The sequence below is a fragment of the Leucoraja erinacea genome, chromosome 45, assembly GCF_028641065.1.
Source record: "Leucoraja erinacea ecotype New England chromosome 45, Leri_hhj_1, whole genome shotgun sequence".
Taxonomy (NCBI): domain Eukaryota; kingdom Metazoa; phylum Chordata; class Chondrichthyes; order Rajiformes; family Rajidae; genus Leucoraja; species Leucoraja erinaceus.
Genome location: NC_073421.1, coordinates 972301 through 997544, shown reverse-complemented (window position 1 = coordinate 997544; position 25244 = coordinate 972301). Strand labels below are relative to the sequence as shown.

At 49.6% G+C, this 25244-nt stretch overlaps 1 protein-coding gene across 1 annotated transcript in view; it reads left to right on the top strand.

Moving 5' to 3' along the window:
- Positions 1-2942: 2942 nt before the first annotated feature.
- myo7aa (myosin VIIAa) overlaps positions 2943-25244 on the top strand; it is a 155232-nt gene continuing 132930 nt past the window's right edge. Inside the window, exon 1 of the mRNA XM_055664799.1 lies at positions 2943-3222. The gene's annotated coding sequence lies outside the window, so the exon portion shown is untranslated. The remainder of the gene's footprint in view (positions 3223-25244) is intronic.

Sequence of the window (25244 nt, the reverse complement as noted above, 5' to 3'; positions counted from 1 at the left end):
ACACCAGCTTCTCACCGGCAAGATAACAATTGCAAAGTGACGATCATACAACAGACAATAGGTGCAGGAGTGCTTGGTGCTTTAACGAATCCTATTGCTGTTCAACAGAGGGCATCCACAAGAGGGCAGTGCAGATCAACCTGTAGTGTCTATCTTCAGTGTAAACCAGCATCTGCAGTTCCTTCCCACACGTTGTGTCTGCTCCAGGTAGTTTGAACAAGTTCTCCTCCTCTCTCTGATGAGAATTCTGCAACACTCTCTCTCACTGCTCCCAATAGACAATAGACAACAGGTGCAGGAGTAGGCCATTCGGCCCTTCGAGCCAGCACCGCCATTCAATATGATCACGGCTGATCATCCCCAATCAGTACCCCGTTCCTGCCTTCTCCCCATATCCCCTGACTCAACTATCTTTATGAGCACTATCTAGCTCTCTCTTGAAAGCATCCAGAGAACCGGCCTCCACCGCCCTCTGAGGCAGAGAATTCCACAGACTCACAACTCTCTGTGTGAAAAAGTGTTCCTCCTCGTCTCCGTTCTAAATGGCTTACATAGAAACATAGAAAATAGGTGCAGGAGTAGGCCATTCGGCCCTTCGAGCCTGCACCGCCATTCAATATGATCATGGCTGATCATCCAACTCAGTATCCCGTACCTGCCTTCTCTCCATACCCCCTGATCCCTTTAGCCACAAGGGCCACATCTAACTCCCTCTTAAATATAGCCAATAAACTGGCCTCAACTACCTTCTGTGGCAGAGCGTTCCAGAGATTCACCACTCTCTGTGTGAAAAAAGTTCTTCTCATCTCGGTTTTAAAGGATTTCCCCTTTATCCTTAAGCTGTGACCCCTTGTCCTGGACTTCCCTAACATCGGGAACAATCTTCCTGCATCTAGCCTGTCCAACCCCTTAAGAATTTTGTAAGTTTCTATAAGATCCCCTCTCAATCTTCTAAATTCTAGAGAGTATAAACCAAGTCTATCCAGTCTTTCTTCATAAGACAGTCCTGACATCCCAGGAATCAGTCTGGTGAACCGTCCCTACACTCCCTCCATGGCAATAATGTCCTTCCTCAGATTTTGAGACCAAAACTGTACGCAATACTCCAGGTGTGGTCTCACCAAGACCCTGTACAACTGCAGTTACTCCTTATTCTTAAACTGTGGCCCCTGGTTCTGGGACACCAAGCCAATTAACCTACAAACCTGTATGTCTTTGGAGTGTGGGAGGGAACCGAAGATCCCGGCGAAAACCCACGCGGGTCACGGGGAGAACGTACAAACAGTACCCGCGGTCCGGGTCGAAGCCGGGTCTCTGGCGCTGGGTCAGGCAGCAACTCTACCGCTGCGCCACCTTGCCACCATACAGTACATGCTGTACCGATCTACCTAAAGAAACTATGAAGGGTCCTGACCCGAAAGGTCATTTGTCCATTGCTTCCACAGATGCCGCATGACCCACTGGGTTCTTCCAGCACTTTGTGTTTCGCTCAAGATATATATGTGTGAAGCTGGAAAGAGTGCTTTGCGAGGATATTGCCAGACCTCTTGGGCCATTGCTTGAGGGAGAGGTCGGGCAGGCTGGGACTCTATTCCTTGGAGCGCTGGAGGCTGAGGGGTGATCTTATAGTGTACAAAATAATGAGAGGAATAGTTAAGGTGAATGCAGAGTTTTTTACCCAGAGCAGGGGAATCAAGAACGAGAGGACATAGGTTTAAGGTGTGGGGAGAGGTGAATGGTGATGCTGGCTCGAAGGGCCAAATGGCCTCCTCTTGCACCTATTTTCTATGTTTCTAACTCAGCGGGTCAGGCAGCATCTCTAGAGAGAAGGACATTTCGGGTCGACACCCTTCTTCAGACTAATCTCAACTAAACTAAAATGAAGATTGGATGTTGGTTGGTGTGAGCAGGTTGGGCCAAAGGTCTCTTCCCAATCTACCAACGCCCCGACAACACATATACAACCACAAGGGGACCTTCTCTCCAGAGATGCTGCCCGTCCCACTGAGTTAGAAACATAGACAATAGGTGCAGGAGGAGGCCATTCGGCCCTTCGAGCCAGCACTGCCATTCATTGTGATCATGGCTGATCATCCACAATCAGTACCCCGTTCCTGCCTTCTCCCCATATCCCCTGACCCCGCCAGCCCCTAGAGCTCTATCTCCAGCATGGTGTGTGTCCACTAAAGATCCCAGAGTGGAAAGATTAGACTCCTGCAAAGTCTAATGGACTGACGTGTAGTACACAACGGAGCGGAACCTCCGCCATTGCAGTAACCCGACCCTATCTTTGACCCAGTTATGCCTTCAGTTAAAACCAAAGATCCTAGTGCGGATAGAATCTCCGCTATAGGATCTCTGCTATAGGATCTCCGCTATAGGATCTCCGCTATAGGATCTCCGCTATAGGATCTCCGCTATAGGATCTCCGCTATAGGATCTCCGCTATAGGATCTCCGCTATAGGATCTCCGCTATAGGATCTCCACTATAGGATGTCCACTATAGGATCTCCGCTATAGGATCTCCACTATAGGATCTCCGCTATAGGATCTCCACTATAGGATCTCCACTATAGGATGTCCACTATAGGGTGTCCACTATAGGGTGTCCACTATAGGATCTCCACTATAGGATCTCCGCTATAGGATCTCCACTATAGGATCTCCACTATAGGGTGTCCACTATAGGATGTCCACTATAGGGTGTCCACTATAGGATCTCCACTATAGGATCTCCGCTATAGGATCTCCACTATAGGATCTCCACTATAGAATCTCCACTATAGGGTGTCCACTATGGGATCTCCACTATGAGATGTCCACTCGCTGGTGTCCACTCTCCTCGACGCCTGGACAATGCTGTGTGGTGAATTGTTCCCGCTGGACTGTGGGCGGCAGTGTTGGGAGTGACTCGTGGCGGTGTCTTGGAGACGGAGACGCCATGAATAGGATAGGCTGGTGAGCAGACGGCGGCTGGCGATAGAAACCTCCTCCCCCCCCTTCAACTCCGGGTGAAATAACCTGTCTATAGGCGTGTCATTTCACCCGGACCGCGGGCACTCCAGCCCCGCTCCCCCAACACAGGAATAACCCTCCCATTCTTAAGGATTTGTGTATAATGCTGCCTTAATGCCGAATTAAGCAACCCTCCCCCCTTCTCTCTCTCTGCAAAGGCGCATTTGGAGGCGCTTAGAAACTGGCTCCATTCTCGCAACGATTTGGTGAGTTTAAGATGTATATATTCGCCTAAATCCAGGCTGATTCGACGCTTTATTATCCAGCTGAGTAATTTACCAGCTCCGGCCAATTAACCAATTTGCTTGTTGCTACAACCGAGATAAAAGGTTTTTTTTAAATTTTGTGGTTTTGGGGAAAATTAGAGAGAAAAATGTGTCATTGAAATTACATGTTGTTACAATTTGTATCTGAACCTGTTTTAGGCGTCGAGACCTCGCAGAGTAAGTACTGTGTCTGTCGATGCCCAGTCTCTGTAACAACGTTATCTTTCACTGGAACACTGGGTTCATGTGTGGGAAGGAACTGCAGATGCTGGAGTAAACTCAGCCGGACGGGCAGCATCTCTGGAGAGGAGGTGGACGTGTCAGGGTCCAGGCTCCTTGTCTAACTGGGCTATTGTGTGTGTTGGATTCAGAATGGTCGGCTCCTGTTCCGTCTCCCTCTCCTCCGTCTCTCTTCTCTGACACTTAAACAGTCGAAGGCTTCAAGCCTCAAGATCTGGAAGAGAGAGTTAGATAGGGCTCTTAGAGATAGCAGAGTCAGGGGATATGGGGAGAAGGCAGGAACGGGGTACTGATTGTGGATGATCAGCCGTGCTCACATTGAATGGTGGTGCTGGCTCAAGGGGCCGAATGGCCTACTCCTGCACCTATTGTCTATTATCTGTACCTTTCATCGGGCACCATGAGGGGAGGGGAGGGGGGTGCCGGTCTATCTGAGGTGTGGCATGTTTAGGACCTTCTCTCCAGAGATGCTGCCTGTCCCGCTGAGATACTCCAGTTTGTTGTGTCTATCCTGGGTTTTAATATCTGATTTATTATTGTCGCGTGATACGGAGAAGAGCTTTGTTTTGCACGCTAGCCAGCCAAGTCAGATAATACCGTACATAAACGCAATCACGTCAAACTCCAGTACAATGTACAGAGAGTAGAATATAGTTCTCAGCATTGTAGTGCATCAGTTCCACAGACAAATTCCAATGTCCACAATGGGGTAGAGGTGAATCGGACACTACCCGAGCTTATGGAAGGCCCATTTAAGAAACAGTTAGACAGGTACATGGACAGGATAGGTTTTGAGGGATATGGGCCACATGCAGGCAGGTGGGACTAGTGTAGCTGGGACATGTTGGCGGGTGTGGGCACATTTTCAGCCAGAGTGTTGTGAATCTGTACACCTCTCTGCCACAGAAGGCAGTGGAGGCCAATTCACTTGATGTTCTCACGAGAGTTCAGTTTAGCTCTTGGGGCTAACGGAATCAAGGGATCGGGGGTAAAAATAGGATCGGGGTACTGATTTTGGATGATCATATTGAATGGCAGTGCTGGTTTGAAGGGCAGAATGGCCTACTCCTGCACCTATTTTCTATGTTTCTAACTTGGGCTGAAGGGCCTGTTTCCACACTGTATGCCTACGAGTCTATGAGGGTCTTGACCCGAAACGTCACCTATTCCTTCGCTCCATAGATGCTGCCTCACCCACTGAGTTTCTCCAGCATTTTTGTCTACCGTCGATTTTTCCAGCATCTGCAGTTCTTTCTTAGACATGAGTCTATGACTTGGCATAAGCCTGATGACAGAGGGGAAGAAGCTGTTCCTGAGTCTGGTGGTGCACGCTTCCAAGCTTCTGTACCTTCTGCCGGATCAGGGAGAAGAAGGAATGACCGGGGTGGGACAGGGACAAGTCTTTGATTGTGTCGCTTGCTTTCCCGAGGCAGCGTGAAGTGTAGATGGAGTCAATGGTGGGGAGTGTGGTGTGTGTGTGATGGACTGGGCTACATCTACAATGGTGGGGAGTGTGGTGTGTGTGTGATGGACTGGGCTACATCTACAATGGTGGGGAGTGTGGTGTGTGTGGGACTGGGTTACATCTACATCTACAATGGTGGGGAGTGTGGTGTGTGTGGGACTGGGTTACATCTACAATGGTGGGGAGTGTGGTCTGTGTGGGACTGGGTTACATCTACAATGGTGGGGAGTGTGGTGTGTGTGGGACTGGGCTACATCTACAATGGTGGGGAGTGTGGTGTGTGTGGGACTGGGCTACATCTACAATGGTGGGGAGTGTGGTGTGTGTGGGACTGGGCTACATCTACAATGGTGGGGGGTGTGGTGTGTGTGGGACTGGGCTACATCTACAATGGGGGGGAGTGTGGTGTGTGTGGGACTGGGCTACATCTACAATGGTGGGGAGTGTGGTGTGTGTGGGACTGGGCTACATCTACAATGGTGGGGAGTGTGGTGTGTGTGGGACTGGGCTACATCTACAACTCACTTGGGTCGAGCTGTTCAGTTCAGTGTATTGTCGTGTACCGAGGTACAGCGAAAAGCGTTTGTTGCGTGCTATCCAGTCAGCAGAAGTAGGTACAGGAGTAGGCCATTCGGCCCTTTGAGCCAGCACCGCCATTCAATGTGATCATAGCTGATCATCCCCAATCACTACCCCATTCCTGCCTTATCCCCATACCCCCTGACTCCGCTATCTTTAAGAGCCCTATCTAGCTCTCTCCTGAAAGCATCCAGAGAACCGGCCTCCACCGCCCTCTGAGGCAGAGAATTCCACAGACTCACAACTCTCTGTGAGAAAAAGTTGTGAGTCTGTCTCATTTCTAAATGGCTTACTCCTTATTCTTAAACTGTGGCCCCTGGTTCTGGACTCCCCAACATCGGGAACATGTTTCCTGCCTCTAGTGTGTCCAAACCATTAACAATCTTATATGTTTCAATAAGATATCCTCTCATCCTTCTAAACAAGACATGATTGTAACTGAGCCATTGACAGTGTATGGATAGATACGTGACAAAGCAATGTAGGCATTGCAACAAAGGTACATTGGCCTTCATCAGTATTGAGTATAGAAGTTGGGAGGTCATGTTGCAGTTGCATAAGACATTGGTGAGGCCGCATTTAGAATATTGTGTTCAGTTCTGGGCACCATGTTATAGGAAAGATATTGTTAAGCTGGAAAGGGTTCAGAGAATGATGTTGCCAGGACTAGAGGGTCTCTAGAGAGAGGTTGAGTAGGCTGAGACTCAATTCCTTGGAGTTCAGGAGGATGAGGGGTGATCTTATAGAGGTGTTTAAAATCATAAGAGGAAAAGATCGGGTAGATGCACAGTCTCTTGCCTAGACTAGGGGAATCGAGGACCAGAGGACATGGGTTCAAGGTGATGGGGAAATGATTTAATAAGAATCTGATGATTAAGAAGGAACTGCAGATGCTGGAAAAATCGAAGGTAGACAAAAATGCTGGAGACACTCAGCGGGTGAGGCAGCATCTATGGAGCGAAGGAATAGGTGACGTTTCAGATCAAGACCCTTCTTCAGACTGAAGAATCTAATAACAATCTGGGGTAACTTTTTCACACAAAGGGTGGTGGGTGTATGGAACAAACAGCTAGAGGAGGTAGTTGAGGCTGGGACTATTCCAATGTTTAAGAAACAGTTCGACAGGTACATGGATCGGACAGGTTTGGAGGGATATGGACCAAATGTAGGCAGGTGGGACTAGTGTAGCTGGGACATGTTGGTTGGTTGGTTTGGGCAAGTTGGGCCGAAGGGCCTGTTTCCACACTCTATGACTCTTATGACATTTTGTGCAAGGTAAAGCCAGCAGAGTCCAATCAAGGATAGGCGAGGGTCACCAATGGGCTGTCTGGTTGTGGCAGGATAATTCAGTTGCCTGATAACAGCCTCAAACCAAGCTGGAGAATCTTGGAGGAGCAGGGAATTGAAGATACATCAGCCATGATTAAATGGCGGAGTAGACTTGATGGGCCAAATGGCCTTTAAGGTAGAAAGAGATAGATAGATTCTTGATTAGCATGGGTGTTGAGGGTTATGGGGAGAAGGCAGGAGAATGGGGTTAGGAGGGAGAGATAGATCAGCCATGATTGAATGGTGTAGTAGACTCGATGGGCCGAATGGCCCAATTCTGCTCCTATCACATGTAGCCCATGAACAGATGCTGGGGCAAAACACAAAGTGCTGGAGGAACTCAGCGGGTCAGGCAGCATCTGTGAAGTGTATGGACAGGAGATGTTCGGATAGGGGCCCCTTCTTCATATTCTTGGTTGGGTAACAAAAAGTTCAAACAAGAACAGCTCATACACCTTGTATCAACCTGTATCAATTACCACTGATATTAGATGATTGTGATCTGTTTACAGTAGCTCTTGATAATTATGGGAATTGAAACGGAACAAAGACTTGTGGTGCGTAGATTAGTTTATTGTCACGTGTACCAAGGTACAAAAAGCTTTTTGTTGCGTGCTAACCAGTCAGCGGAAAGGCAATACATGATTACAATCGAGCCGTCCACAGTGTACAGGATAAAGGAATGTTGAAGAAGGAACTGCAGATGCTGGAAAAATCGAATGTAGACAAAAATGCTGGAGAAACTCAGCGGGTGAGGCAACATCCATGGAGTGAAGGAATAGGTGACGTTTCGGGTCGAAATCCTTCTTCAGACTGAAGAATCTGATAAAAATCTGAGGTAACATTTTCACACAAAGGGTGATGGGTGTATGGAACAAGCTGCCAGAGGAGGTAGTTGAAACAGTTCGACAGGTACATGGATGGGACGGGTTCGACCCGAAACGTCACCTATTTCTTCGCTCCATAGATGCTGCCTCACCCGCTGAGTTTCTCCAGCATTTTTGTCTACCTTGATAAAGGGAATAACACTTGGTGCAAAATGAAATCCGATTAAAGATAGTCCGTGGGACTCCAATGAGGTGGATAGTAGCTCAGGTCCACTCTCTGGTTGTTGATAGGGTTGTTCAGTTGCCTGATAACAGCTGGGAAGAAGCTCTCCCTGAATCTGGAGGTGTGCGTTTTCACACTTCTGTACCTCTTCCCGATGGGAGAGGGGAGAAGAGGGAGTGGCTGGGGTGAGACTGGTCCTTGATGATGCTGCTGGCCTTGCCGAGGCAGCATGAGGTGTAGATGAAGTCAATGGAATGGAGGTTGGTTTGTGTGTGCGATGGTCTGGGCTGTGTCTACAATTCACTGCAATTTACTGCAGTTTTATTGCGGCGCATCTGTAGAAGTTGGTGAGAGTTGTTGGGGACATGCTCAGATGTTCCACTTTCTTGCACAGAGAGAAATGATGCACTGTTGCCAAAATAGAACACTGGCTTGTACATTGCAACGTCGAGCTCAACTACAGCCCATAATTAGTGGCTTATTGCCTTTTTAAGCTGTTTGTATTAAATAGTTTGATGCTTCAATTAATGCCTGTGTGCGATCATGTAATTGCCAACTTGGATCAATGTTGTCTGTAATTGCCGTGAATCAGATTGGATTATGGCTCAGTTTAGTTTATTGTCACGTGTTGGTGCCTCGGTAGGTGATGTGAAAAGCTTTTGTTGTGTGCTGTCCAGTCACCATAAAGACGATACATGATTACAATCGAGCCGTTGGCAGTTTAATCCCTTCCCTATACGGGGACCGGACTTTTCCCTGTCGGGTCTCCGATGTCGTTGGGCCTAACATCGTGGAGCCGGCAGCGGCCTCCAACCGGAACCAACCTGAGGGTTCCACTCGCGGAGCCTGTGGACTCGCCATCGCGGAGCTGGCCGTCTTCGGAGCGGGGAGAGCAGTGGTGGCGCGCGGCTGTGACCCGACTTCGGAGCGGGGAGAGTTGTGGTGGCGCGGGACTGTGACCCGACTTCGGAGCTACAGAGGCTCCGGCCGCAGGCCCGGTGGACAGGTACATCGGGAGCTCGCAGGTCCCGTGTGGGAGACCGCTCCTAGTAGCTCCCGCAATGGCCAAGTTCTCCCGCTGGAATCGCGGGTTTTAAGGACACGGAGCGGGGTCTAACATCGCCCGGCGCGGCATAAACGGCCACGAGACTTACCATCGCCCGCCGGGGACTTTACCATCGGGAGCCCCAGTTCACCTCAACGCTGCAGTTGGACTGCTGGACCGTGGGAGAAGGACAAGGGAAGAGACGGTGAGGAGGTGTTGAAGATTCACTGTGATGGATGATTGTGTTAAGTGTGTGTCTTGGGTTTTATCATGACTGCAGGAATGTAATTTCGTCCAAACCTTGTCTGTTTGAATGGCAACAAAAGGCATTCTAACCAAGCTGATCTCCCGGTGGCTCAGCACTTCAACTCCCCCTCCCATTCCCAATCTGACCTTTCTGTCCTGGGCCTCCTCCATGGTCAGAGTGAGTCCCACCGCAAATTGGAGGAGCAGCACCTCATATTTCACGGGTAGTTTACACCCCAGCGGTATGAACATTGACTTCTCTAACTTCAGATAGCACCTGCTTTCTCTCTCCATCCCCTTCCCAGTTCTCCCACTGTCTCATTCATAGCAAAAGGATTTGAGTATAGGAGCAGGGAGGTTCTACTGCAGTTGTACAGGGTCTTGGTGAGACCACACCTGGAGTATTGCGTACAGTTTTGGTCTCCTAATCTGAGGAAGGACATTATTGCCATAGAGGGAGTACAGAGACGGTTCACCAGACTGATTCCTGGGATGTCAGGACTGTCTTATGAAGAAAGACTGGATAGACTTGGTTTATACTCTCTGGAATTTAGAAGATTGAGAAGGGATCTTATAGAAACGTACAAAATTCTTAAGGGGTTGGACAGGCTAGATGCAGGAAGATTGTTCCCGATGTTGGGGAAGTCCAGGACAAGGGGTCACAGCTTAAGGATAAGGGGGGAAATCCTTTAAAACCGAGATGAGAAGAACTTTTTCACACAGAGAGTGGTGAATCTCTGGAATTCTCTGCCACAGAAGGTAGTTGAGGCCAGTTCGTTGGCTATATTTAAGAGGGAGTTAGATGTGGCCCTTGTGGCTAAAGGGATCAGGGGGTATGGAGAGAAGGCAGGTACAGGATACCGAGTTGGATGATCAGCCATGATCATATTGAATGGCGGTGCAGGCTCGAAGGGCCGAATGGCCTCTACTGCTGCACCTAATTTCTATGTTTCTATGTCTCCGACTATATTCTATCTTTGTCCCGCCCCCTCCCCTGACATCAGTCTGAAGAAGGGTCTCAACCTGAAACGTCACCCATTCCTTCTCTCCATACATGCTGCCTGTCCCGCTGAGTTACTCCAGCATTTTGTGTCTATTAACAATTGGTATTTCTTTTAATAATTGTCGTTTGCGCTTTCTAAAGTCAACACCACACTGTATCATTCTATCAACACCTTTGGGTGGGAAAAAGTTGCCTCTCATGTCCCGACTAAATCTGTCTCATCTTAATCCTATGGCCCCCTGGATCTTGATTTCCCCAACTGTGGATAAAAGACTGTGTGTTCACTCCATCCATTCCCCTCATGATCTTGGACGCCTCTATAAGATCATCCCTGAGGTACCTTGTGAAGAAAGAGGCAGGGAAGTTGAAATGCTTGACCCAGGTCTGTGTCAAATGTGAATGAAGGTGCAGGAAGGAACTGCAGATGCTGGTTTATAGACGGCAAATGCTGGAGTAACTCAGCGGGACAGGCAGCATCTCTGGAGAGAAGGAATGGGTGATGTTTCGGATCGAGACCCTTCTTCAGACTGATGTCAGGAGAGTGGGCGGTACATAGGTAAGGAAGTGTAAGGTGTGAAAACAGGACAAAGGGAATGGTGATCAAGGAATGTGTAGAATAGGTCACTGTTAGGTGGGAAGAGAAGGAATGGGTGACGTTTCGAGTCAAGACTCTTCTTCACGCTGAGAGTCCAGGGAGAGGGGGAGGTAGGGATATGCAAGGGTAGGGTGTGAAAACACAGATCAAAGGGGACAAGGAAATGTACATTGTTCACTGAGGGGGAGGTGACAACGAGGCAGCTACCAAGACAGATGTGTACAGCAATTCATTCCCCCCCGCACAATTAAAGCATGGAATAATCTACACCCTGCCATAGTTACCCAACCAGACGCAACTACATTTAAGGTAGCACTTCTTCTCCAAGAACCATTTTTTGCTCAAGTCCACCCTCCGCCACCTCCAGTTTAAATTCCATTTTGAATATTTTGGAGGAGCAGGAACCATACAATCTCAGCCATTGGATTGAGGGAGGATCAAGTGGACACATTGGGAAGGAGGCTGATGATTTTGCATCCCATTCATCGGTGCTGGTGGAATGAAGCATGGTGGGGAGCTGAGAAAGGAATCCGAGGGGAAATGTTTTTTCAGACGAAGCGTGGCACAGCGGCAGAGTTACTGCCTCACAGCGCCAGAGTCCCAGGTTCGATCCTGACCTCAGGTGCTTGTCTGCACGGAGTTTGTACGTTCTCCCCGTAGCCAGTGTGGGTTTTCTCCGAGATCTTCGGTTTCCTCCCACACCCCAGAGACGTACAGGTTTGTAGGTTCATTGGCTTGGTATCTCTATACTTATAAAACTCTGATCTTGGATGTGTATTTATTTGTGTGATGTTCGTTTCACATCTCCTCGAAAACACAATGCGCTAACGGTGAAATTTTCAATTATTCCAATAGAGAACTAAGCTTTGAAGTTAAAAATCCCGTTATCTGAAAATTTCATGCGTTATTTCTCGAGTTAGTTATGACAATGTCAAATAATCGAGCTGATGACGTCACAATGGGTCCACTCGCACGGCCCGTGCGCACTGTTTTCCACGCGCTGTGAGTTGCGTCACCTTCCCCGCCCCCCCGACTCGCAGCCATTTGGTCGCCTTGGGCCCTGCAGCCTGCTCGCCCAGCCGAATTCCCCCCCCTCCTCATTCCCCCCCCCCCCCCCCCCCCTCTCCTCCTCCCCCCCTCCTCTTTCCCCGTTCCTGCCTTCTCCCCATATCCCCTGACTCTGCTATCTTTAAAAGCCCTATCTAGCTCTCTCTTGGAAAGCATCAAGAGAACCGGCCTCCACCGCCCTCTCTGTGCGAAAAAGTGTTTACTCGTCTCCGTTCTAAATGGCTTACTCCTTATTCTTAAACTGTGGCCCCTGGTTCTGGACTCCCCCAACATCGGGAACATGTTTCCTGCCTCCAGTGTGTCCAAACCCTTAACAATCATATGTTTCAATGAGATCCCCTCTCATCCTTCTAAACTCCAGAGTATACAAGCCCAGCTGCTCCATTCTCTCAGCATATGACAGTCCCGCCATCCCGGGAAGAGAAGGGGTGTTATTTTTTGACCCGGGTTCAATCGCGTCCACGGAGTTTGTACGTTCTCCCCGTGAACCGCGTGGGTTTTCGACATGATCTTCAGTTTCCTCCCACACTACAAAGGGGTACAGGTTTGTAGGTTAATTGACTTGGTAAATGTGTAAATCATCCCTGGTGTGAGTAGGATAGTGTTAATGTGCGGGGATCGCTGGTCGGTGCAGACCAGATGGGCCGAAGGGCCAGTTTCTGTGCTGTATCTCTGAAGTCTAAAATCTCTAAAGTCCTGGAATAACTCAGCGGGCTATCCATGTCCTGCAGAGATGTTGCCTGACCCGCTGAATTACTCCAGCATTTTGTGTTGTATTCGGGAGTTATGTAAGTGCCGTGCTTCAGATTAACACTAACACTGAAGTGAAGCTTTAAGAGCTTGTTCTCGGGCAACTGGATTATCCTAGCACAGCCAGAGAGCGGTCCTGAACTACTATCTACCTCATTGGTGACCCTCGATCAACCCTTGATCGGACTTTGCTGGCTTTACCTTGCATCAAACGTTATTCCCTCATCATGTATCTGTACACTGTAAATGGCTCGATTGTAATCATGTGATGTTTTTCCGCTTCCTGGTGAGCACGCAACAAAAGGTTTTCACTGTACCTCGGTACACGTGGCAATAAACTGAACTAAAGAGCAAGTTTCCATTATTTCGGGGCGATCTGAGACCCTTGACTGAAGGTAACGGACCCACAATCCTGTTCACATCAATGGGACGATGGTGGAGTGAGTCAAACACTTCACATTCCTGGGCGTGCATACATACGTAAGTAAGTTTATTGGCCAAGTATTCACATACAAGGAATTTGCCTTGGTGCTCCACCCACAAGTAACAACATGATACAGTGACAGAAACATAGAAAATAGGTGCAGGAATAGGCCATTCGGCCCTTCGAGCCTGCACCACCATTCGATATGATCATGGCTGATCATCCAACTCAGTATCCCATCCCTGCCTTCTCTCCATACCCCCTGATCCCTTTAGCCACAAGGGCCACATCTAACTACCTCTTAAATATAGCCAATGAACTGGCCTCAACTACCTTCTGTGGCAGAGAATTCCAGAGATTCACCACTCTCTGTGTGAAAAATGATTTTCTCATCTCTGCCCTAAAAGACTTCCCTCTTATCCTTAAACTGTGACCCCTTGTTCTGGACTTCCCCAACATCGGGAACAATCTTCCTGCATCTAGCCTGTCCAACCCCTTAAGTATTTTGTAAGTTTCTATAAGATCCACCCTCAATCTTCTAAATTCTAGCGAGTACAAGCCGAGTCTATCCAGTCTTTCTTCATATGAAAGTCCTGACATCCCAGGAATCAGTCTGGTGAACCTTCTCTGTACTCCCTCTATGGCAAGAATGTCTTTCTTCAGATTAGGAGACCAAAACTATACGCAATACTCCAGGTGTGGTCTCACCAAGACCCTGTACAACTGCAGTAGAACCTCTCTGCTCCTATACTCAAATCCTTTTGCAATGAAAGCTAACATACCATTCGCTTTCTTTACTGCCTGCTGCACCTGCATGCCTACCTTCAATGACTGGTGTACCATGACACCCAGGTCTCGCTGCATCTCCCCCTTTCCCAATCGGCCACCATTTAGATAATAGTCTGCTTTCCTATTTTTGCCACCAAAATGGATAACCTCACATTTATCCACATTATACTGCATCTGCCAAACATTTGCCCACTCACCCAGCCTATCCAAGTCACCCTGCAGTCTCCTAGCATCCTCCTCACAGCTAACACTGCCCCCCAGCTTAGTGTCATCTGCAAACTTGGAGATATTGCCTTCAATTCCCTCATCCAGATCATTAATATATTAATAATAATCTTATATGTTTCAATGAGATGCCCTCTCATCCTTCTAAACTCCAGAGTGTACAAGCCCAGCTGCTCCATTCTCTCAGCATATGACAGTCCCGCCATCCCAGGAATTAACCTTGTGAACCTATGCTGCACTCCCTCAATAGCAAGAATTTCCTTCCTCAAATGGGGGGAAAGATTTAATAGGAACCAAAGAGCAATTAAAAGGGTGGGAGATATATGGAACATCTGCCAGTGGAGGCACTATCACAACATTTAAAATACAGTTGGACAGGTACATGGATAGGACAGGTTTAGAGGGATATGGGCCAAATGCAGGCAGGTGGGACTAGTGTAGATGGGGCATGTTGGTCGGCGTGGGGGAGTTGAGCCGAAGAGCCTGTTTCCTCGCTGCAAGACTCTACTCCCTTATCCACTCTACTAGTTACATCATCGAAAAATTCTATAAGATTCGTCAGACATGATTTACCTTTCATAAATCCATGCTGACTTTGTCCAATGATTTCACCACTTTCCAAATGTGCTGCTATCCCATCTTTAATAATGGACTCTAGCAGTTTCCCCACTACCGATGTTAGACTAACTGGTCTGTAATTCCCCGTTTTCTCTCTCCCTCACTTTTTAAAAAGTGGGGTTACATTAGCTACCCTCCAATCCTCGGGAACTACTCCAGAATCTAAAGAATCCAATGCATCCACTATTTCTGCGGCTACCTCCTTAAGTACTCTGGGATGCAACTTATCTGACTGCAAGGGACCTACCTCCCTTCTTAAAAAGTGGGGTTACGTTTGCTACCGGCCAATCCTCAAAAAACTAATCCAGAATCTAAAGAGTTTTGAAAGATTATTACTAATGCATCCACTATTTCTGGAGCTACTTCCTTAAGTACTCTGGGATGCAGCCTATCTGGCCCTCGGGATTTATCGGCCTTTAATCCATTCAATTTACCCAACACCACTTCACGGCTAACCTGGATTTCACCCAATTCCTCCAACTCCTTTGACCTCCTTTGACCTGCGGTCCCCTGCTATTTCCGGCAAATTATTTATGTCTTCCTTAGTGAAGACGGAACCAAAGTAGTTATTCAATTGGTCCGCCATATCCTTGTTCCCCATGATCACCTCACCTGTTTCTGACTGCAAGGGACCTACATTTGTTTTAACTAATCTCTTTCTTTTCACATATCTATAAAAACTTTTGCAGTCAGTTTTTATGTTCCCTGCCAGTTTTCTTTCATAATCTATTTTCCCTTTCCTAATTAAGCCCTTTGTCCTCCTCTGCTGGACTCAGAATTTCTGCCAGTCCTCTGGTATGCTGCTTTTTCTGGCTAATTTGTACGCTTGTTATTGACAGTTACTAATGACTCAGAAAACACTAAACTTTAATAATAATAAAACATTAATGATAAAACACCATTGATCCAGCATGTGAACCAACAAAATACCAGATCAAAGGAAGGCTACTTTTTGGCTATTGAGTAGAGCAACTACTCGTGGGTAAAAAAAGCTGTTTTTATGTCCGGCTGTGGCAGCTTTGACAGTCCGGAGTCGCCTTCCAGAGGGAAGTGATTCAAAGAGTTTGTGGCCAGGGTGAGAGGGATCAGAGCCCCCCACCCCCCCCCCCCCCGCCCCCGCCCCCCCCCCCCCCCCCCCACCCCCCCCCCCCCCCCCCCCCCCCCCCCCCCCCCCCCCCCCCCCCCCCCCACCCCCACCCGCCCCCCCCCCCCCCCCCCCACCCCCCCACCCCCCCCCCCCCCCCCCCCCCCCCCCCCCCCCCCCCCCCCCCCCCCCCCCCCCCCCCCCCCCCCCCCCACCCCCCCCCCCCCCCCCCCCCCCCCCCCCCCCCCCCCCCCCCCCCCCCCCCCCCCCCCCCCCCCCCCCCCCCCCCCCCCCCCCCCCCCCCCCCCCCCCCCCCCCCCCCCCCCCCCCCCCCCCCCCCCCCCCCCCCCCCCCCCCCCCCCCCCCCCCCCCCCCCCCCCCCCCCCCCCCCCCCCCCCCCCCCCCCCCCCCCCCCCCCCCCCCCCCCCCCCCCCCCCCCCCCCCCCCCCCCCCCCCCCCCCCCCCCCCCCCCCCCCCCCCCCTCCCCCCCCCCCCCCCCCCCCCCCCCCCCCCCCCCCCCCCCCCCCCCCCACCCCCCCCCCCCACCCCCCCACCCCCCCCCCCCCCCCCACAAAAAACCCCCCCCCCCCCCCCCCCCCCCCCACCCCCCCCCCCCCCCCCCCCCCCCCCCCCCCCCCCCCCCCCACCCCCCCCCCCCCCCCCCCCCCCCCCCCCCCCCCCCCCCCCCCCCCCCCCCCCCCCCCCCCCCCAACCCCCCCCCCCCCCCCCCCCCCCCCCCCCCCCCCCCCCCCCCCCCCCCCCCCCCCCCCCCCCCCCCCCCCCCCCCCCCCCCCCCCCCCCCCCCCCCCCCCCCCCCCCCCCCCCCCCCCCCCCCCCCCCCCCCCCCCCCCCCCCCCACCCCCCACCCCCCCCCCCCCCCCCCCCCTGATCTTGCCCGCTCGCTTCCTGGCCATTGCAGTGTACAGTTCGTCAATGGAGGGAAGGTTGCAGCCAATGACCTTCTCTGCTGATCGGACGATTCGCTGCAGCCTCCAGATATCATGCTTGGTGGCCGAGCCAAACCAGACCATGATGGAGAAGGTGAGGACAGACTCTACGATGGCCGTGTAGAATTGGACCATCATTGCCTGTGGCAGATTGTGCTTCCGATGATCTTTCCTGGACCCAGCACACTGAGGCAATCTCACAGAAGGCACACCAATGACTCTACTTCCTAAGAAGATTACGGAGATTCAGCATGTCAAAGAGGATTCTCCTGAACTTCTACAGGTGCACAGTAGGGAGCATTCTGATTGGTTGCATCGTGGCTTGGTTTGGCAACTTTAACGTCCAGGAAAAAACCACAAAAAATGGTGACCACTGCCCAGTCCATCACTGGCTCTGACCTCCCCACCATCGAAGGGATCTATCACAGACACTGCATCAAAAAGGCAGCCAAAATCATCAAAGACCCACACCATCCTGGCCACACACTCATCTCATCACTGCCATCAGGAAGAAGGTGCAGGAGCCTGTAACGTCCAGGTTCAGGAACAGCTGCTTCCCCACAGCCATCAGGCTATTAAATACAACATCAAATAAACTCTGAACTACAACAGACTATTAATATTATTGCGCTGTTATTGTTTTTGTTTCTGAGTTGTTGTAATTATTTATTATGTTTACATATTGTATTGTGCTGCAGCGAGTAAGAATGTCACTGTTCTATCTGGGATACATGACAATAACTCTCTTGAGCTGCCGACTGAATCTTGAGTCTGCGGTCCTTAGGATAAATGAGGTGAACTGTCTGACCCGGGGAGTTATTTTTTTTGAACCGGTGGCTTCTGCAGAGCTTTGCAATGCTGATGTGGTAATGGACTCGTTTATCATCCAGGCTATTGAACTGTCGGGGAGAGCTCTGGAGCAGGGTATGAGCCAATCTAGGTGTGTGCACTTATTGAAGTATTGCATCCAGTTGTGGCCACCCATTACAGAAATGGTGCGGAGGCTTTGGAACGGGTGCAGAGGGGGTTGAACCAGAACGCTGCCTGAATTATAGACAACAGGTGCAGGAGTAGGCCATTCGGCCCTTCGAGCCAGCACCACCTTTCAATGTGATCATGGCTGATCATCCCCAATCAGTACCCCGTTCCTGCCTTCTCCCCATATCTCCGGACTCCGCTATCTTTAACAGCTCTATCTAACTTTCTCTTGAAAACACCCAGAGAATTGGCCTCCACTGCCCTCTGAGGCAGAGAATTCCACAGATTCACAACTCTCAGGGTGAAAAGGCTTTTCCTCATTTCCGTTCTAAATGGCCTACCCCTTACTCTAAATCTTTGGCCCTGGTTAGGAACATGTTTCTTGCCTCTAGCGTGTCCAATACCTTAATAATCTTATATGTTTCAATAAGATACCCTCTCATCCTTCTAAATTCCAGTATACAAGCCCAGCCGCTCCATTCTATCAACATATGACAGTCCCGCCATCCCAGGAATTAACCTTGTAAACCTGCGCTGCACTCCCTCAATAGCAAGAATGTCCTTCCTCAAATTTGGAGACCATAACTGCGCACAATACTCCAGGTGTGGTCTCGCCAGGGCTCTGTACAGCTGCAGAAGTGATATTAGTCTCCGCGAGAAGTTGGACAGTCTTGGATTGTTTTTTCTGGAAGTTATAGGGAGAGCGGATAGTATTATAGAGTGTGGATACAAGCTTTTTGGCACAACTTGCCCATGCTGACTAACATGTCCCATCTACACTAGTCCCACATGCCTGCATTTGGCCCATTTCCTTCTAAACCTGGCCTCTCCATGTTACATTAGTTAAAACAAATGTAGGTCCCTTGCAGTCAGAAACAGGTGAGTTGATCATGGAGAACAAGGACATGGCAGACCAATTGAATAACTACTTTGGTTCTGTCTTCACTAAGGAAGACATAAATAATCTGCCGGGAATAGCAGGGGACCGGGGGTCAAATGAGATGGAGGAATGAGTGAAATCCTGGTTAGCCGGGAAGTGGTGTTAGGTAAATTGAATGGATTAAAGGCCGATAAATCCAGCCAGATAGGCTGCATCCCAGAGTACTTAAGGAAGTAGCCCCAAAAATAGTGGATGCATTAGTGATAATTTTTCAAAACTCTTTAGATTCTGGAGTAGTTCCTGAGGATTGGAGGTTAGCTAATGTAACACCACTTTTTAAAAAGGGAGGGAGAGAGAAAACGGGGAATTACAGACCAGTTAGTCTAACATCGGTAGTGGGGAAACTGCTAGAGTCAGTTATTAAAGATGGGATAGCAGCACATTTGGAAAGTGGTGAATTCATTGAACAAAGCCAGCATGGATTTATGAAAGGTAAATCATGTCTGACGAATCTTATAGAATTTTTTGAGGAAGTAACTAGTAGAGTGGATAAGGGAGAACCAGTGGATGTGGTGTATCTGGGCTTTCAGAAGGCTTTCGACATGGACCCACATAAGAGATTAGTATACAAACTTAAAACACATGGTATTGGGGGTTCAGTATTGATGTGGATAGAGAACTGGCTGGCAGACAGGAAGCAAAGAGTAGGAGTAAACGGGTCCTTTTCAGAATGGCAGGCAGTGACTAGTGGGGTACCGCAAGGCTCAGTTCTGGGACCCCAGCTATTTACAATATATATTAATGATTTGGATGAGGGAATTGAATGCAACATCCTCCAAGTTTGCGGATGACACGAAGCTGGGGGGCAGTGTTAGCTGTGAGGAGGATGCTAGGAGGCTGCAAGGTGACTTGGATAGGCTGGGTGAGTGGGAAAATGCATGGCAGATGCAGTATAATGTGGATAAATGTGAGGTTATCCACTTTGGTGGCAAAAACAGGAAAGTAGACTATTATCTGAATGGTGGCCGATTAGGAAAAGGGGAGATGCAACGAGACCTGGGTGTCATAGTACACCAGTCATTGAAAGTAGGCATGCAGATGCAGCAGGCAGTGAAGAAAGTGAATGGTATGTTAGCATTCGTAGCAAAAGAATTTGAGTATAGGAGCAGGGAGGTTTTACTGTAGTTGTACAGGGTCTGGTTGAGACCACACCTGGAGTATTGTGTACAGTTTTGGTCTCCTAATCTGAGGAAAGACATTCTTGCCATAGAGGGAGTACAGAGAAGGTTCACCAGACTGATTCCTGGGATGGCAGGACTTTCATATGAGGAAAGACTGGATAGACTCGGCTTGTACTCGCTAGAATTTAGAAGATTGAGGGGAGATCTTAATAGAAACTTACAAAAATTCTTAAGGGGTTGGACAGGCTAGATGCAGGAAGATTGTTCCCGATGTTGGGGAAGTCCAGAACAAGGGGTCACAGTTTAAGGATAAGGGGGAAATCCTTTAGGACCGAGATGAGAAAAACATTTTTCACACAGAGAGTGGTGAATCTGTGGAATTCTCTGTCACAGAAGGAAGTTGAGGCCAGTTCATTGGCTATATTTAAGAGGGAGTTAGATGTGGCCCTTGTGGCTAAAGGGATCAGGGGGTATGGAGAGAAGGCAGGTACAGGATACTGAGTCGGATGATTAGCCATGATCATATTGAATGGCGGTGCAGGCTCGAAGGGCCGAATGGCCTACTCCTGCACCTATTGTCTATGTTTCTATGTTTCTAACATCCTCGTAAATTTTCTCTGTTCCCTGTTCCGGCTTGACAACATCTTTCCTGTAACACATTGAACACAATATTCTAAATGTGGTCTCACCAACGTGTTATACAACTGCAACATGACCTCCCAACTTTTATACTCAAATACAATGTGCCAGATATTTGAAGTGTTGTGTGCAGTTCTGGTTACCACGTTACAGGAAGGGTGTGGAGGCTTTGGGTAGGATGCAGAGGGGGTTTACCCAAACGATGGCTGGATCGGGGGGATATTGAGTTTAGGTTGAGTTGAGTTTAGTTTATAATCGCATGTACCGAGGTACAGTGAAAAGCTTTTTGTTGCGTGCTAACCAGTCAGTGGAAAGACAACACATGATTACAATCGAGCCGTCCACAGTGTACAGATACAGGATAAAGGGCATGACATTTAGTACAGAGGGCGGTGGAGGCAGGTTCTCTGGATGCTTTCAAGCAAGAGCTAGATTGGGCTCTTAAAGATAGCGGAGTCAGGGGATACGAGGAGAAGGCAGGAACGGGGTACTGATTGGGGATGATCAGCCATGATCACATTGAATGGCGGTGCTGGCTCGAAGGGCTGAATGGCCTACTCCTGTACCTATTGTCTAAGGTTTGATCAAAGACAGTCCGAGGGTCTCCAATGAGGTAGATAGTAGTTCAGGACTGCTCTCTGGTTGTGGTAGGATGGTTCAGTTGCCTGATAACAGCTGGGATGAAACTGTCCCTGAATCTAGAGGTGTGCGTTTTCACACTTCTATACCTCTTGCCCTATGGGAGAGGGGAGAAGAGGGAGTGGCCGGGGGTGGGACTGGCCGTTGATGATGCTGCTGGCCTTGCCGAGGCAGCGTGAGGTGTAGATGCACTCAAGGGGAGGGGGGGGTTGCATTTGTTGCATGGATAGATTGGACAGACCTGGATTGTTTTCTCTGGAATGCCGGAAGTTGTGGGGACCCGATGGAAATATATAACATTGGAAACACACTCACAACTCTGTGTGTGAAAAGAACATTCAAATGCTCTAGGAGCAGAATTAGATCATTCGGCCCATCAAGTCTACTCCGCCATTCAATCGCAGCAGATCTATCTCTCCGTCTCAACCCCATTCTCCTGCCTTCTCCCCATAACCCCCGACTCCCATACTAATCCAGAACCTCTGGAGAAAAGGAATGGGTGACGTTTCGGGTCGAGCTCCTTCTTCACCCCCTTGTTCTACGTAGTTCAGTTTATTGCCACACGAGGTACAGTGAAAAGCTTCTTGTTGCCTGCTCTCCAGTCCGTGGAAAGACAACACATGATTACATTCAAGATGCCCATAGTGTACAGATACAGGATAAAGGGAATAACGTTTAGTGCAGATAAAATGCAGTAAAGTCCGATTAAAGATAGTCTGAGGGTCTCCCATGTGGTAGATGATCAAGGAAATTTAGAGCCCACAAGGGTCTATTGTTGGCTGTGGGAAGGGAAGATAAGGAGGAGATTCGAACAGTGAAACTGAGCAGGATGTCGGTGAAACTGAGCAGGATGTCGGTGAAACTAGTAGGGCGACTAGGGTGGGGGAGGGGCGGGGAGAGAGAGGGGAGTGCAAGGGTTACTTGTAGTTAGAGATATCATGAATCTTACCGCTGGGTTGTAAGCTGGCCAAGCGAAGGATGAGCTGCTTATTGGATGGGCAGAGATGCATAGAGAAGTATAACCTGGGACCAAGTGTTGCAGCTGTAGCACGCACGGTGGCGCAGCGGTAGAGCTGCAGCCTCGCAGCGCCAGAGACCCCAGTTCGATCCTGACTATCGGTGCCGTTTGTACGGAGTTTGTACCTTCTCCCCGTGACCTGCGTGGGTTTTCTCCGGGAGCTCTGGTTTCCTCCCACACTCCAAAGACGTGTGCAGTTTTGTTGATTCATTGATGAATTGTAAATTGTCCCCAGTGTAGTGTGGGATAGTTCTGGCGTGCGGGGATCGCTGGTCAGCGCAGACTCGGCCTGTTTCCGCGCTGTATCTCTAAACTAAACTAAAAGATGGAAAAAGCTGGAGAAACACAGCATCTCTGGAGAAAAGGAATAGGTGCCATTTCTGGTCAAGACTCGAAACGTCACCTGTTTTTTAAACTTTTCTCCATGATGCTTCCTGACCCGCTGAGTTACTCCAGCTTTTTGCTTCTATCTTCGGCTTAAACCAGCATCTGCAGTCCCTTCTCGAACTAAAACTAAATTGCCTGCCTCAGATTCGGCATCGAGCAGCTGGTGTAGAACGAGCATTGGAGAATTCGATTGCTTTGTGTGCAAAGCCTTCGTGTTGACAGGAGCCTCTATCAATTGAAGGGGGAAAGATGCTGACGGATGTGTTCCTGAATCCACAGGTGCTCCAGCGTGCAGGGAGAGAGAGGAAAGTGGGTGGATTGGCGATTGAAAGATACCTGATCTAAATGGTTAAGAAGGAACTGCAGATGCTGGAAAAATCGAAGGTAGACAAAAATGCTGGAGAAACTCAGCGGGTGCAGCAGCATCTATGGAGCGAGGTTTCGGGTCGAGACCCTTCTTCAGACTGATGGGGGGGAGAAGAAAGGAAGAGGCAGAGACAGTAGGCTGTGGGAGAGCTGGGAAGGGGAGGGGAAGGAGGGAGATGGGGGGGGGGTGGGGTACAAGACCCTATGACCAATGCTGCCTGACCCCCTCTGAGCTAATCCATCATTTTGCCTCTATCCCCCCACAAAGCAGCATTGCAGCAATGACTAGTTCGTCTCTGTGAGATGCTGCTGCTACTCAGCAAAGCACTGAGTTGCCGGAGCTGATGAAATTCTACCGGCGATGCTCATTGCCGATTCCAGCTATTAAATATTTTAATAGTTGCACAAACTTGCAGAGAGACGGGGAACAAACAGAGAGTGAGTTCTGCCTTCTCTCCCCCCCCCCTTTGTGCTCGAGGCCATCTTGATGTCATGTCTGTGGGCTCAGGTGTCCTTAATACAGTGTGATTGCTCTTCTAATTACCTGGGTGTGGACTCGGGGAGACATTGCCGTCTTTTTGTCTTGCAGTTGACATCCCATCAGTCAGATGCTCGGCTCTCTCCTGCCTTTTATTAACACGGTGGCTTCAGAGAACACATTAGGTTCCACAGTGTGACAATAACATCTTGTTACTAGGCTATTCCCGAGTTGCAATACACTTAAATATTAATAATTCACTGTTTTTTCCCTCAGGCCTTTCCATTAAAAGCCTCCAGTTCCAGGCACTGTTTTAAAAAATGTTTTTAATTTAAATATAGACTTTATTCAAGAAATAAATATATCCAACACATGATCCTTACAGGACTACATCCGCCAATCTCGGAGGCTTTGCATACATAAGTGCGTTTATTGGCCAAGTATTCACATACAAGGAATTTGCCTTGGTGCTCCACCCACAAGTAACAACATGACATACAGTGACAGTTACGAATGACTCAGAAAACACTAAACATTACTAATAATGAAACATTAATGATAAAACACCATTGATCAAGCATGTGAACCAACAAAATACCAGATCTAAGGGAGGCTACAGATTTTTGGCTGTTTAGAGCAGCTATTGGTGGATAAAAACTGTGTTTATGTCTGGCTGTGGCAGCTTTGACAGTCCGGAGTCGCCTTCCAGAGGGAAGTGATTCAAAGAGTTTGTGGCCAGGGTGAGAGGGGTCAGAGATGATCTTGCCCGCTCGCTTCCTGGCCCTTGCAGTGCAGACATTCAATAATGTTTACACAAATTTCTCCCCCACCCTTGTCACTCATGTGGCCCCCTGGCGTGGAATCCCTTCCCTTATTTTCAGGTGCGTCTCCACCACACTGTGCCCCCCATGTCCAGCAGCGGAAGGATCCTAGACTGTGGTCATCTCCCACCGAGCCTTGGCGTTGGCTGCACCGAGCTTCAGTGCGTCCCTCAGCTTAAGGATAAGGGGGAAGGCTTTTAGGACGGAGAGGAGAAAAACATTTTTCACCCAGAGAGTGGTGAATCTGTGGAACTCTCTGCCACAGAGGGTAGTTGAGGCCAGTTCATTGGCTATATTTAAGAGGGAGGTAGATGTGGCCCTTGTGGCTAAGGGGATCAGGCGGGTATGGAGAGAAGGCAGGTACGGGTTACTGAGTTGGATGATCAGCCATGATCATATTGAATGGCGGTGCAGGCTCGAAGGGCCGAATGGCCTACTCCTGCAGCTATTTTCTATGTTCTATGTTTCTACTCCTGCAGTCTGCAGCGGGCCAGTCGGCAACACTCCCCGACGGACATCCCGCTCCGCTGGGTGGTCAACAACGCTCGGGTTGGCCAAAGAGCGTCTTTCACCGAGTTGATGACCCTCCAGCAGCACTCGATGTCAGTCTCTGAATGCATTAGGAAAGGTTTAGCGTTTGAGAGATGCAGCGTGGACACGGGGGCCCTCACCCCAAGGGGCCTGTGCTGACCAGTGGTCACCCTTGCACCAGTGTGGGAAGGAACTGCAGATGCTGGTTGAAACTGAAGATACACACAAAAGTGCTGGAGTAACTCAGCGGAACAGGCAGCATCTCTGGAGAGAAGGAAGGGGTGACATTTCAGGTCGAGTCCCTTGTTCAGTCCCTGAAGAAGTCGGGGTCTCCTTGAGTCTGAGGAAGGGTCTCGACCAGAAACATCACCCCTTCCATCTTTTGTGTCTATCCTTTCACTAGGTCTATACTATCCCAGTCTCGCATCCTACACACAAGGGGAAGTTTACCGGGTGGCACAGCGGTAGAGTTGCTGCCTCACAGCGTCAGAGACCCGGGTTCAATCCTGACTACGGGTGCTGTCTGTACGGAGTTTGCACGTTCTCCCCGTGACCAGCGTGGGTTTTCTCCGGGCGCTCCGGTTTCC